The 15,598-nt window shown below is 36.0% G+C and overlaps 1 pseudogene; it reads right to left on the minus strand.

The window, feature by feature from the left end:
• Window positions 1-3,855: 3,855 nt before the first annotated feature.
• Window positions 3,856-8,919, minus strand: LOC143385571 (WW domain-binding protein 11-like; annotated as a pseudogene).
• Between the last annotated feature and the right edge of the window lie 6,679 nt (window positions 8,920-15,598).

Below are 15,598 nucleotides of genomic sequence, written 5' to 3' on the forward strand. Positions count from 1 at the left end.
CCCCCCATCTTGGTTTAACAATTTTAAAGCTGTTTCTCTCATTAATGTTCATATTAAAATTAATTTTCTTGTTAACTTATATTAGTATACATTATATTAATATTTACATTATTCTTGCTAGTAGTCACTTTATGCACATGTTTAAGCAACGTTGTTTACATCATGAAGATGTAATTATTACAACCTTACCACCTGTGCTTATGAAAGGAAGACTTTTTAAAAAAATTTATTTGTTCTAATTAGTTATACATTACAGAAGAATACGTTTAAATTCGTTGTATGCAAATGGAACACAATTTCTAATTTCTCTGGCTGTACATGATGCAGTCACACCGGTGCTGCAATCATACATATACACAGGGTAATGATGTCCCTCTCCTTCCACCATTCTTCCCACCCTTACATTCACTTTCCTCCCCTCACTCGCTTCGGCCCAATCCAAAGTTCCTCCATTTTTCCCTAGCCCTACTCCTCCATTATGGATCAGCATCCACATAATCAGAAAACATTTGGCCTTTGGATTTTTATATTATTTTGGAATTTTTGGATTATTTCACTTAACATGATATTCTCTAACTTCATCCATTAGCCTGCAAATGCCATAATTTCATTCTTTTTTAAGGCTGAGTAATATTCTACAGTTTGTTTGTCCATTCATCTGTTGAAAGACATCAAGGTTGGCTCCATAGTCTAGCTATTATGAATTGAGCTGCTATAAACATGGATGTGGCTGCATCACTGTAGTATGCTGATTTTAAGTCCTTTGGGTATAAACTGAGGAGTGGGATAGCTGGGCCAAGTGCTGGTTCTGTTCCAACTTTCTAAGGAATCTCCATACTGCTTTCTAGAGTGGTTGCACCAATTTGCAGTCCCACCAGCAATGTATGAGTGTACCTTTTCCCCTACATCCTTGCCAACACTTATTGTTGCTTTTCTTAATATTTGCCATTCTGATTATAGTGAGATGAAATCTTAGAGTAGTTTTAAATTATATTTCTCTTTGCTAGACATGTTGAACTTTTTTTTTCATATATTTGTTGATCAATTGTATATCTTCTTCTGTGAATGAAGTGCCTGCTCAGTTTCTTAGCCCATTTATTGATTGGGTTATTTGGGTATTTTTGCATTTAATCTGGTGTTAAGTTTTTTGAATTCTTTATATATCCTGGATATCAGTGCTGTATATGAGATTGGAGTGGTAATCTTTCATTCTGTAGGCTCTCTCTTCATGTTATTGATTGTTAAGACTTTTTTAGGGCTGGGGCTGTGGCTCAAGCGGTAGCGCGCTCGCCTGGCATGCGTGGGCGCTGGGTTTGATCCTCAGCACCACATAAAAATAAAATAAAGATGTTGTGTCACTGAAATCTAAAAAATAAATATTAAAAATTCTCTCTCTCTTTCTCTCTCTTTAAAAAAAAAGACTTTTTTAAAGTAGTAATTCTGGGGGAGTTGCTTCAGGATTTTTTAGAATGGATTTTATAAGTAAGTTCATTTTCTTAGCCTTCTTTCACCCTGAAATTAACAATTGAGTTTCTCATTGATAAAATATTTTTAAAATTCCTTCTATTCTCTAGGTACTTTTCCAGAAATGGATCCAGAACTTTACATAAGACATAATTCGTTTCCTCTTAAAACTTTCAGCTAGCACAAAACAGAAAATACAGTCACTTCTCGTATTCACAAGTCCAGAATTGGTGGACTCAACCAAAGAGGGAAGAAGAATATTGGTAAAAATGTTGTGTCTGTACTGAATATATACAGATTTTTCCCCCCTGGACATTATTAACTAAACGATATGGTTTAACAATCATCTAAAGATGATTGAAAGCATACAGGAAAATGAGTGTAATGTTGTTTGCATTTTATATAAAGGATCTGGGCTGGGTGAGATGGCACATACCTGTAATCCCAGCAGTTTGGGAGGCTGTGACAGGAGGATCAGGAGTTCAAAGCCAGCCTCAGCAAAAGTGAGGCACTAAGCAACTCAGTGAGACCTTGCCTCTAAATAAAATACAAAATAGGGCTGGGCATGCGGTTCAGCGGTCATGTGCCCCTGAATTCAATCCCTGGTACACTCCCCCTACCCCCCCAAAAAAGAATTTGTCCATCTGTGAATTTTGTTTTCCTCTTTGTATCCTGAATCCAGTACCCTACGGATACTGTGGGACAGCTGTCTATCAGAGTTTAATAAATAGTATGAAGAAAATACAGTAGAATATGAAGAGCAGAAAGTACTGGAAGAGATAAGAGAGATTCCTGGCTATTTCTCAATATATATTCTTTTCTTTCACCTTTTATTTTCTTTATTAAATGTTTGTATAGTGCATTATAGTTATACAAAATAGTGGGGTTCATTTTGACAAATTATACCTGCATAGAATATAATTTTCTCCATTTTCGTTTTCAGTGCTTCCTCTTTCCTTCCCTTTTACCCCCCATTTTCCTTCCTTTACTCTTCTGGGCTTCCTTCTGTTAAATTATTTTCTTTAAAAATTGATACACATACAGGTGAAATTTTTAGATACACATATAGGTGGAATTCACGGTGATACACTCATATATGTACATAGCATAATTTTGTCAGTTTCATTCCACATTTCTTTTACTTTCTGGTTCCTCATCCCCACCTCTCAATATCCTTCTTCTCTTCCACTGATATTCCCTCTATTTTCATGGAACTCAGCGCCCTGACCACTTTTCCCCCTTACTTTGCTCTATATTCTGCATATGAGAGAAAACATTTGACCATTGACTGAATTTGGCTTATTTCGCTTAGCATAATGCACTCCATTTTCATTCATTTACCATTAAGTACCATAATTTCATTCTTCTTTATGGCTGATAAAACTCTCTTGTGTATATATACCACATCTTCTTAATCAGTTCATTTGTTGTTGGGCACCTGGGCTGGTCTCATAAGTTGGCTATTGTGAATTGTGCTACTATAAACATTGATGTGCCTTTATCACTGTAGTATGCTGATTTTAGTTCTGTTGGATAAATATTTAGGAATTGGATGGGTGGATAATATGATGGTTCTATTTCTAGTCTTTTGAGGAATCTCTAAAATGCTTTCCAAAGTGATTGTACTAACTTGTAACCTCACCCACAGTGTATGAGTATACCTTTCCTTCCACATCCTTGCCAGAATTTGTTATTTGTATTCTTGATAATTACTATTCTAACCTAGTTTGGGGTGAACTCTCAGTGTAGTTTTGTTTTGTATTTTCCTGATTGTCAGGGATGTTGAACTTTTTTCATACATTTTTTTTCTTGGTGTAGAACATTTATTTTTTTCCATGAAACACTCAAAGTTCAGATCTGTGGGAAATAATTTTAATCAAAGAATTGTACATTTTCTTCCCACAGATCCTGCTTTGTATTAGGAAATGACATTGTGATCCATTCCACTACAAGTAAAATTATTACAAAATATTTACAGGAAAATATAAAAAGTAACTCAAACACAAAAGGCAAGAGAAATAAACTGGGTTTTCAGAAATCTCTACTCCGATGTCCACAGCACACAAGAAGAGAGTCAAAACAAATAAGTAACTAAGACTCCCCTGATCACAAATTTCCAAAGAACTGGAGAAGGGGAAGAAACTGGACGAAGATGGTAGTGTGAAAGGAAATGGATGTTAGCAGCACTGCTGCAATAGCCAATCTATTCTGAGTGAAATACCCTCTTATGTGCAATAAATTCTGAACAAGGCTGTATTTTAGGATTTTCCTTGAACTGAAATTAGAAAATACCCTGACATTGGAAGTAGCTCTTTCACCTAAGTTTAATAAGAGTCTCTTGCTCCACGAACCACTGTGGTGAACAGAAGCCTGTTCTGACATCAAAAGCTGTCACAGCAGCCCTTCAATTTCTTTCATGAAAGCTTTATAAACATCATCCTTAGTTTGTACTGAGACAGGGACAGAAGGACCAGATTTGGGGGCTGCTTTGGCAAGAGGCACAGCAAAATCATCCTCTGACTTTCTTTGGGGAGTAGCAGTAGCCCCTTTATTCTCCCAACATACCCTCAGTGCAGTGGGCACAAATCGAGTAATCTCTGCCTTGGGATTGGTGATCTGTGGGTTGGCACTGATGGTTTCTGTGGCTTTCTTCTCAATGGTGGCTGCACTTGTATCATCCACTTTGGGTCACTGAATCAATTTGGGTGGGGCACTCAATACCCCCGGATTCGGCAAGGGAGCCCGTGGGAAAAGCCCAGATGGGGCAGATCCAAGTGGAGGCACCAAAGGACTCATGCCAGGATGAGGTGGAGGGATGCCTGGAGGTGCAAGGGGAGGTAGCTTTGATAGGGGTCCCCGAGGAGGAGGGCCAGGAGGCAGACCTGGAGGTGTGAGGGCCAGGGGGTCGGCCTGGTGGTGGTCCTGGAGGTAAAGGCCCTCAGAGTCCTGGCATTCCAGGAGGTCTCAAAAATGGAGGAGCCCCTGGAGGTGGTCTAGGAGGAATGCCCGTGGGTGGCCCAGGAGGTTGTAAAAGTGGAGCAGGCGGTGGTCCAAGAGGAGGTGGACCTGGCATGGGAGGTGCTTGTGTCTGAGAAGGAGGAACAGACTGCGGGGGAGCCTGCTACTATGAAGAAGCAGTAGAGGTGCCATCAGAATGAGGATCCTCTTTATGCTGTTTTTGTGATTGTTTTCCTGCTTCAGAATCATCAGAATCATCTTCATCATCATCCTCTGAAAATTCCTCTACTTCCCGTCCTTCCTCTGGGATTTCCTGACCCGCCATTCGAAGCATCATGGCTTGAAGAGGAGTCAGCTCCTTCATGTTCTTCTTTTTCTTCCTTGATTTTCCAGGCATATCTGCAAATCGCACACCCAGACCTGACTTTTTTCCTTCATTATTGTCTCTCTCGCTGTGGGAAGCCGTTCTGTTCTCACATGATTGGGCACCTCCCTGACTGGGTGTGAGGCATTCTGGCCAAGCTGTGTCAGAACTTATCCCCACCCTTTTTAGGTAAGAAAACCCATCTGTGTGGGGGTGTGACTGACCATTGACCCTGAGACCAATCACTGACCCTGACCTTGGAATGCTGTTCCCCTCGACCTTCGTTGGATGGAATTTTCCCCTGAATTTCTTGTTCCCCAATAAAAGGGCACTCTCTGGCGTGCTCCTTCCTCTCTCCTGCTAGTCTATTTTGTAAACCTCACTACCCCACCAGCTGGCTTGAGGCAGGAGCCGGGAAGGGACATCTCTGACCTGGTCAAGAAAAAGGTAAATTGAGTTTATGTGTCGTTATTTTGATCTTACTAGTTAACTTCTATACTTAGGACCTCTAGTAGGAAGCTAGCGTGCTGGTCGCGCGGCAGATCTCACTATCATCACGGTGCACAAATTCATACCCCTCACTTTCTCCATCTGATCTGTCAGTGTCACTGTCATCACTGTTGTCATCGTGCTTATCCTGATCCATGTCCTCAGGATAGCCGTCATCTTCACTAATACTGGACACATCATCATCATGCCCTGTTGAGCAAGTTCTGGACTGTACAACATGTCTTCATTTCGCCCACCAGGGGAAGATCTAGAGCAAAGCCCACTTTACTGACATACATCTGCATGACTTGGGGAGGAGGTGGACCAGGTATGGGGCCAGGAGGTTTTCTGCCAGGGGGCAAATGTGAAACACCATATCCAAGAAGAGGAAGGATAGAAACTGCACAAGTTGGGGTTCCATAGGCTGAAGTCTTCTTTAGGATGGAGAGTGGCTGGGCACCAGGAAATAGAATTTCCTGGATCAAGATGTTAGAAGGAGCATGCAGCATGTCTGACAAAGTAATACTCTCTACTTCCACATGCTGAGCATTCTTGACAGCATCAAAATATTGGCTAAGTTGAACCCTCTTCTGTTCATATTCTTCTTCTAGCTTTCTCAATTCTTCGTAAATATCTGGATTCTCTTTTTCATAAAGTTGCAGAATACGTTGAAAAGTTTCACACAGCTTTTTACATTTGTCTTTCAGTACTTTCTCATTTAACTGTGGTTGTTGCACTGGGTTAAACTCCATTTCATCCAATTTTTCCATGTCCCAGATAATCTGTTTGGGATCTTTCATCTTCAAAACTGCAGCTGTACCATCATGCGCTGTTTTTTGTTCTTTTTAAATTCTCTCTTCTGGGCTTCCCTTGGGGCTTGGTCTGTAGGGTTCATAAATTTTCCACTTTTGGTGGATGATGTTGATCTCCGTCCTATGTTGACAATATGTATGGTTCACTTATTCACTTAAAAAAATAAACAAACAGCACTTCTGGGCTCCCAGGACTGCAAGAAGCAGGGAGGGGGCGATTCTGGGTCCTTTTCACTTCGTAGGGGCCTTCACCTCCTTTTTGCATACATTTTTGTTGGCCATTTGTATTTCTTCTTTTGTGAAATGCCAGTTCTTTTGCCCATTCAACATTTTTTGTTTTGTTTTTTAGTTCTTTGTATAGTTTGAATCTTTTCTTAAATAAGTAATTGAACCCTTAGTTTGGTGTGGTCATGCGATAGTCCTGGCTAGTGAGAAATGTCAGTGCATTAATGACCTCTAAGTGGTCTAGTTGGATGGGGGAAGAAGGAAAGGTGTTGTTTTCTTTTTCATTTCTTCCTCATTTCTTCTTGCTGAAATGTGGATGTAGTGGCTTGGTCTTTGGTCTATGAGGTAGAAGGCACATGCTCTTGACAGTGGAATAAGGGGTGAAGCTTAGGTTTCTGATGCCCTGGAGAACTCTACTAGGAGCCCTGACTGCCCTTCTCTGGATTTGTTTTATATGAGAAATCATCTGCTAGGAAAATGCAAGGAATTGGAGTATATCATGTTAAGTGAAATAAGCCAGTTGCATAAAGACAAGTATTGCATGTTTTCTCTCATATGTGGAAACTAAAACAACAACAAAAACAAAAAAAGATGTCCTCAGGGTAGAAGAGGGGCTATTAGGGAAAAAAATCAGAATAAGTGGGTAAGAGGTAGTAGGAGAGAGGGGAGAAGAAGAGGGTAGAAAAGAGGACAGTCCTGATCAAGGTACTGTATATCCAAGTAAGGAAATGCCACAGTGAAACCCAGTACAATTAACATGTATTAATAATAATAAAAATAAATCATCTTCTATATGACTATAATCTAAATAAATAGGAGGAGGCTATTTTTCCTCCTTCTCTGTCTCTGTGTATGCTTCTGTCTCTGTCTGATTTTGTTTGTATTGTTTTCCTTACTTCTGACATTCATTTTATTTTTTAATTTTTTGTGGTACCAGGGATCAAACTCAAGGTGTCGCACATGCTAGGCAAGCTCTCTGCCAATGAGTTGTATTCCCAGCTCTGCTTCTGACATTAATCACCAAATTCTTTGCCAAAAGCATAAATTTCCTTTCAATATGATTAATCAGTTTATCAGTGTCAACATCTCAGGTCTCCTAGTTCTCTTGCGCAGGTGTCAGCTTCTTGTTCTCTCAGAGGTCCAACAGGGATTCTAGGATGTCCTTTCACTGGCACTGCTGGGAATCTCATTTGCATTGTGCTGGACCTTTGTTTCCAGGATCTTGGAATTTTTTTTTAACTTATAATTTTAGGAAAAGGAGATGAAACTTTACAGAGTTGTATCTCTAATAATAATAATAATAATAATAATAATAATAATAATAATAATAATAATAATAATACATTACCAACCCCCTTAATTTATAGTTTCAGTGGGCATAAATTCTATATTGAAAATCATTTTTCCTCATATTTATGAAGGCAATGTATATTGTATTATAAGTTGTGGTGACAAATTCATGTCATTTTTGCTTCCTAATTCTTTGTATATGATTTGTTCCTCATTCTGTAAGCTATTATGATTTTTCTTTGTCCATGATCTAGAATTTCACAATCATGTTCTTCAGAATAGGATTTTTTAAAAAAAATCCATCATTCCTTATATAATAGATGCTCTCAATCTGTAAATCTTTTTTTAAAAATATTTAAAAATTTTTTTTTAGTTTTCGGCGGACACAACATCTTTGTATGTGGTGCTGAGGATTGAACCCGGGCTGCACGCATGCCAGGCGAACGTGCTACCGCTTGAACCACATCCCCAGCCCTCAATCTGTAAATCTTAAATTCTGAAAAACTTATTTTCTTTTTTGGATCTTGGATTCCCCCTGCCTTGTCTCTGGAATTTCTGATATTCAAACACTAGGTTGTTACTTGATTCTCTATTTTTTTCCTTTTAAAAAAAATTGCATGTGGAAGGGTTGGAGTTGTAGTTCAGTGGTAGAGAGGCATGATTCTTGGCACCACATATAAATAAATAAAGTAAATAAAGGCCAATTGACAACTAATTTTTTTTTAAATTGTGTGTGTGAGTGTGTGTGTGTGTATTTTGGGAGTGATAAATGTCCCACTTTTTTCCTTCTAGTTTATTTGCAAAAATTTTAAACCTCTAGTCTTATAATATTTATTTTCAGTAGTTTCTTTTTTTAACTTCTTTTTCTAGAATGTCTCTCTTTTTTTCCCCTATTTTGACTGTCATCAGAAATATTATCCTAATTTTGTTTCATGGATTCAATATCTCTTTCTTACTGAGTCATTGTGAATTCTTGTGTTCCTGCCATTATTAGAAATAGGAGATATTGCCAGCAACTTAGAAGTTCAATTCTGGTCAGTTCTCTTTTCTGGTCATTTCTCCCTACCACACCCTATCTGAATTTTGAATTAATCATTACATTGATTTTCCTTAAAATTCAAATACATAGGTATATAACTTTGAACATTATATTATTTTGTTTATCTTAGATTGTTCTTCAAATCTAATCAGACTGTTTTTATTATTTTGTTGCATGATTCTTTATTTTAACTTTAGGCTTTTGAAAATTGTGCACTTTAATGCAGTTGCAGTAATTCATTTAATTTTCTGTTGCATTGTAATTTATTACATACCCATTAACGTATGAATATACCTTATTTTTTTGCATATTTGATGATTATGTACACAGCTATTTGAATGTCTTTGTAGTTCTTTCCTGCTTTCACCAGAAGTATTTCTCTAGAGTAGGTATTCCTAATCTTTTCTTGTGTCATAAAACCCTTTGTCAAACTTGTGAGCCTATGCATATCTAGGTTTCTAAGTATATGGCAAATGCATAGGTTACAAAGAAAACAAATACTTAGAAAAAATTGAACTAGAATAATTAAAATATAACAGCAAATTTTTCAAGAAGAAATGGACATGTATCTTTATCAGGGCACTAAATAAAAGGATCTAGTGGTGGGTGTAAGAGACATAATTTTAAAGTATGATGAGCCTAAAAATGTTGTTGTATTTGCAGGGCCTGTTAATGAAGTTTGACAATATCTATGATTTTATTGACTAAGAAAGAAGTTCTGCTAATAATATTATAGTTTATTACCTCCCTTTATTAACAAAGGAAATGCTTCATTTCAATTAGAAGTAAGTGACAATAAATACACAACCATTAACTATGCAAGTTACTAGATCTAGAGAGTCCTCAATAGACTCCCTTTGGCTCTGTGTGTACTAGAGATTACAAACTACTGCTCTAGAATACATACCTTGCAGTGGAAATCCTGGGTCATAAATTATATTCACATTAATCTTTACCAAGTAGTGACAAAATATTTTAGAAATTTATACTCTTAATAGCAGTGTATGAGGTTTATCTGACTAATTTTTTATTTTTGCCAATTTGGTCTTATAAATGTGAAGATACGTTTTTACACCTGTTACTACAAATAGGTATGAATTGCAAAGTGGTGTAAATTATAAGGTGGTGCAGAGTGTAGTCTACTTGATGATGTTCCTGCTTGGTTTCATCCAAAGGCTGGACTTATACAACTGTACAGAAGGAAGCAGGAGAGTGGATTCAATCCTTGCCCAACTGAGTAGGTGGACAGCAGCTACAGTTCAACTCTAGGTGTTTATGTTCTGGAGCTATATCCCTAGGTTAAGTACCTTCTTGTTTTTAGTGTTATTATGTAGTCAGTAGATGGAGACATAGACCAACCCTTCCTTCATTAGGCTTTTGAGCATGTGTATCTACTTTTGGTGTATGTGTGTGTATGTTTGTGTCTTTTAATTTTCCTTGATATAAGCTACAGATATTGACTGGGGATTTTACTTTCAGGTGTGTGTGTGTGTGTGTGTGTGTGTGTGTGTGTGTAATGCTGGATTATATTAAAAAACTGCAGTAAAGTTAGAAGTTGCATTATTATTATTAACAGTAATTGGTATTAAAAAAATAAAATCTTACATTCACTTTTCCTTACAGAATCTTATCGAATCACTAGATATTTGTTAGGTAACTGTTGTGTGTTGAATATTGAATTAAATGTTTTTGGGAGGAAAATAAAACTAGCCACTGCATCCCTCCTCTTCTTTTAAAAAATGTATTTTACTAGTGTACTGTAATTATGCATAACAGTGGGGTTCATTGTGACATATTCAGAAATGTACGTTACATCATTTGCTCCAATACATTTCCTAGTGCTCCTTCCAAACCCCGTAATCCTTGCTTTACTTTTCAGGTCTTCCTTCATTTATTTACAGATATTTTTACATAAAAGTGGAATTCATTGTGATGTATTCATACATGTATCCCTGTTCTTGAGTTTGTCAACAAGTCTTGGTATGTCTTTGTTAGTTTCTTTATTGCTATTATTAGAATAAGTGATAGAAAAATTTAAATATTGAATTGTAAAATTTCTAATGTTTTTATTAATACAACAAAGTATTTTTATTACTAAAACATGCATTGAATGGATATGCATTTATCATTTTTAAATATTAAAAATGAATTAACTTTCTTTAGGTTTTGCTTTGAAAAGTGAATTTTAGTGCAAATGACATTTTAAAACCTGTTATCAATAAATGCAAACATTTTCCAAATATGGCTTTGCAAATCTTTTGCTTTGAATAATCTGTGACTAGATCTTTTGTTATTTTTTTTTTAGATTTTTATTTAATTAAATATGGCTTGTTTCGTTCCTAGGTATACGTTGAGATTCCTTCTATCTTTATGCATTTGTACACAGCCTGAAACATTTTTTCATGAACACCCCCCAAAACACCTGTATCTAATTCTCTCCAAAGTATTTATTTCTCTTTACCTCCACAAGTTGTCCTAGGTACCTAATAGCTGAGAAATTAACTTTTTTTATTCTTGTTTCTTTTTTTTTTTTTAATTGTATCAGGGTTTGAACTCAGGGGCATTTGACTACTAAGCCACATCCCCAGCCAAGTTTTATATTTTATTTAGAGATAGAGTCTCACTGAGTTGCTTAGTGCCTCACTTTTGCCGAAGTTGGCTTTGAACTCTAAGATCTTCCTGCCTTAGCGTCCCAAACCACTGGGATTATAAGCGTGTGCCACCGCACCTGGGCTAGTAATTCAATTTTTAACTTCTTTTAGCTTCTCTTGGCCCTCATGAATGCTTTTATATTTTTATAATTTGTTCTGTTTTACCTAGTCTCAATATTGTGTTGAGGAATGGAGCATCAATTAATGTGCTTGTGGGACTCATTAGGTGTTTAAGGATACTGCCTGGGATGTGTCCATACACTCTATGATCTAAGTTCAGATGTTCTTCTATCTCTTATGAAGGTTGACAGACATAATTTGTGGAAAATCAGAACACTTTATATAGAAATTTTGATTGAAAAACATTTCAAGTTGTGTTTTCAAAGTAGTGTAATAGGGCTCTTAACAGTAGACTTCATATTCAAAATGAATTTCTTCACATATCTAGACAATTATTGTTAAAAATAACTTTCCTAGTTCATATATGAATACATGATCAGTATAACTCCTTATTATATACAACCACAAGAATGGGAAGTTATACTCCATATATATGTAATATGTCAAAATGCACTCTACTGTCATGTATATTTTAAAAGAACAAATAAATTAAAAAGAGAAAAAATATATATTTCCCAATTTTCCTATTCCTTTAGAGATTTTGGAGTCTTCTCTCACTTAGCATAAATTAAAAACCAAAAAGAAGGAAAGTGAAAGTCATAACTTTAAAGGCTACTTTGGTATAATTCCTGTTTTATACCCCTTTTAATTGGAAATCAATTGTTTCTAAGTCTTTGTTTCTTGGAAAGAGGTATTTCTGACAATTCATGTTATAGAGGCTCTTTCATAATTACCTGTTTAACATGTGCTGAGCCCTCATTTGATTGGTTAATCCTCAGACCTATTTAGCTGCCCTTCTCATTTTCTAACAGTGGTTGTAATAAAAATATATTTTATAAGCATATATATCTATCCCCTTTTCTTTCAGAGAATATCACTTATACCTATTTCACAGATGAGAAAATTAGATTCTATTATACGTAATATTTTATAGATCTGTTAACGAGCCTTTTACTTAATCCTTTCATACTCTTGTTCATTTCACTTTGTGATGTTGATGTTTATATCTTACAGATTTAACCCACAAACAGCAAACAAGCTCAAAGATATTAAGTAGCTTGCCAGGGACAGCCAAATAGTTTAGAATTGGCTCAGGCATTTTCATTGTGCTCCTATAATTTAGTGCTTGAGTGTGTGAGCTGGTTCTTATTTATTTCTTCCCCTTTTCTGTTAAGTGATCTTGTATATTTATTTTGTAAATAATGTTTTAATGAGAAACTTCATAGATATATTCTTGGCAACACTGATGTAAGTATAATTATTTTGTCAATTTCTGTTCATAGTTTCTATTCATATTTCCACAGGCAATGAAGAGAATTTCCTCTTTCTGCACATTTTTGCCAATTCTTGTAAGACTTTCATATTTGCACACCATAGGGGTTAGAAATGTCTTATTGGTATAATATCTATTTCTCGGATTTCCTGTGATCAAGCATCTTTTCACACATTTATAGGCCATGTTATTTTCCTTTTTGTTGAGGTCCCTGTTTATATTCTTCTCCCACATTCGTTTTGCTGGTCATGTTTTTCATATTGATTTGAATGTTTTTTTTTTTTTTAATGTTCTGAAGTTTGGTAGGTCAGCTTAGTAGTAGAGCATATGCTTAAGATGAGTAAGGCCTTGAGGTCAGTTTCCAGCACTAAAAATTAACAAACAACAAAACAAAAAAATATAGATTCTAATATCTATGTGTTATTGATCTAGGCTTTCATTTGTGGTTGTTATTTAAATTTTTTAGGAGTTTATTTTGCCATATAAAAGTTTCTAAATTTATTAGTCTTTTATATTTTCTGTTTCTTTTTGGCCCTATTATGTTATACTTTTACATTCCTTGTGTATGAAGATACTTTAATATTTTCTACCAGATGTTGTACAGTTTTGCTTTCAGTCCTTAAATATTTAATCTGTCTTATACTTACTGTGGTCACAGTGTAATGTATAGATTTAATTTGATTTTTTTCAATATTAGTAGGCCATTATTAAAGCAAAAGTTATTAAATAGTTGATCATTCCCTACTGATTTGTAATGTCAACTTAAATCAAATACCATTAGTTTAGGATACAAAATTCCACCTAAATTCAGATTATTTCTGCTAGCTGTAGTCTAGTACATTGTTATATTCGTGTTGAACTGTGCCAGAGGTAAGAAACCAGAATTACTGTTGCTTTTTATCCATCTTATCTTTTGGCAGAGTAAATATTCATTTATTATTACAACATTCTCTTGGCTATTCTTGATTGATCCTACTTCACAATCAATTATTTGTAAAAAATTACTTGTTAAACTTAAAAAAGTAAAAATCTCTCAAGTATATTTTGATTGAAATTGTGTTAATTGAATATAGAGAAAATTGGGATGAATTTGCATATTTATTTTTGAGTTTCTTCACCCAGCTTACGAGAGGTTTTGTGTAGTGTTTTTTAATTAAAATTAATATTTTTCTTCAAAAATTCTTTGTGCAGTTTTGTTCAGGGGCACTTTATACTTTTTGTAAGTTTTTGGTTTTGATATCCTTTCCTTCTCCTCCACCCCACCCCCCGTCATCTTTTCTTTCGCACCCCATCCTACCCCATGGTACTAGATATTGAAACCAGGGGTGCTCTACCCCTGAGCTTTATCCCCAGCCCTTTTATTTTTTACCTTGAGACACTGAGGCAGACCTTGAACTTGTGAAGCTGCCTTAGCCTCCTGAGTAGTTGGGATTATAGGAATATACCACTGTGCTCAGCTTCCTAATATGCTTTCCAAGTAAGGGTTGCATAACTACTAACCATTTGTAAGAGTTGCATAACTACTACTGAATTTTATACATTGATCTTGTGCTTGGCAGCCATGCCAGAGACTCTTATGAGTTTAATTTTTTTCTTTTAACAGATTTTTATTTTCTGACTTTCTATGTAGACAGACTTATTTTCATGCAATAATGACAGTTTTATTTCTGTCTTTCCAGTCTTCACACTTCCTGTCACTTCTTTTCTTCTTCTTGCCCTTCCTTATTTTCGTCCTTGTGTCCTCCCTATCATTCTATTTTTCATTTTTCTCTCCATTTTTCCTTCTTTCACTTACTCTCCTCATCCTATTTTACCCTCCTCATCTCCCTTTCTCTATGGTGCTGTAGGACCTCTGCAACATTGAATATGGGATGTAAAAACAGGCATCCTCATCTTGTTTGGAACTTTAAAAAATTTTGTTGCCGCAGTCTGGCTGGGCACAAAATAACCGAGCCGCCACACAGCCTTATAGGTTCAAAACAGGAACTCCTTTATTCTCCACACTCCCACAAATGCCACGCGCACGCAGCCTTCTCCCGGGACACACCACACACCAACCGGAAATCCCTCCTCCAGAAAACCCTCTTCGGGCACTTCCCCAACCAATGCTAACTCCCCAGGAATCCCAGAACGTCAAAGTAGCAGGCCCAGGCAGACAGCAGGGGTCTAATATACAATTGAATACACAGCTTAACATAATCAGCATCATCTCAATGGCTTGCTGGTGTCACCTCTCAACCACTCCATTCTGGCAAAAATGCCATGCATCATCCCAACTCAGCTGTGGCCCTCAACGTTTTGTTAATTGTAAGTTTTTGTTAAACACCTTTTATGAGGTTATTAAGGAAATCTCTCTTTATAGTTTGCCAAGTTATTTACCTTTTACAATTATGAATGAATAAAGAATGTTATCAGAACATTTTCTGCATTTACTGAAATTATCATTTGTTTTTAATTCTTCCATTAATATTATGTGAATTGTGCTATTGTATTTTTTAAAGTTAAGATTTCCCTGCATCTTGGGAGAAACACTGTTTTATTGTTAGGTATTGTTGATGTGAATTTATAATGTGTGTTACATTGTGACCATGGATTATGGTTTGAATGTCTTTGGTAATCGTTGAAACTTGCTTTCTTTCCTAATGTATCATCAATTTCATAAACATTTTATTGCATTTCAAAACATTTTCTACTATGCAAGCACATTCCCCAACCCCCACCTCCCACACACAATTGCCCTAACTTTTAATGATGGATATACAAGGGCCTTAAAATGTTCACATTTAACCTCTCTTATCATCTTTCATATTGTGTCTATTCTTTTTTACCTTGTTTTTAAGTACATGTTTCATTTCTTTCTTTCTCTTACAAAACCAGTGACAGTTTAGATATGTATTTAGTAATTTTTTTGTT

This window comes from Callospermophilus lateralis, chromosome 2, assembly GCF_048772815.1.
Source record: "Callospermophilus lateralis isolate mCalLat2 chromosome 2, mCalLat2.hap1, whole genome shotgun sequence".
NCBI classification, from domain to species: Eukaryota; Metazoa; Chordata; class Mammalia; order Rodentia; family Sciuridae; genus Callospermophilus; species Callospermophilus lateralis.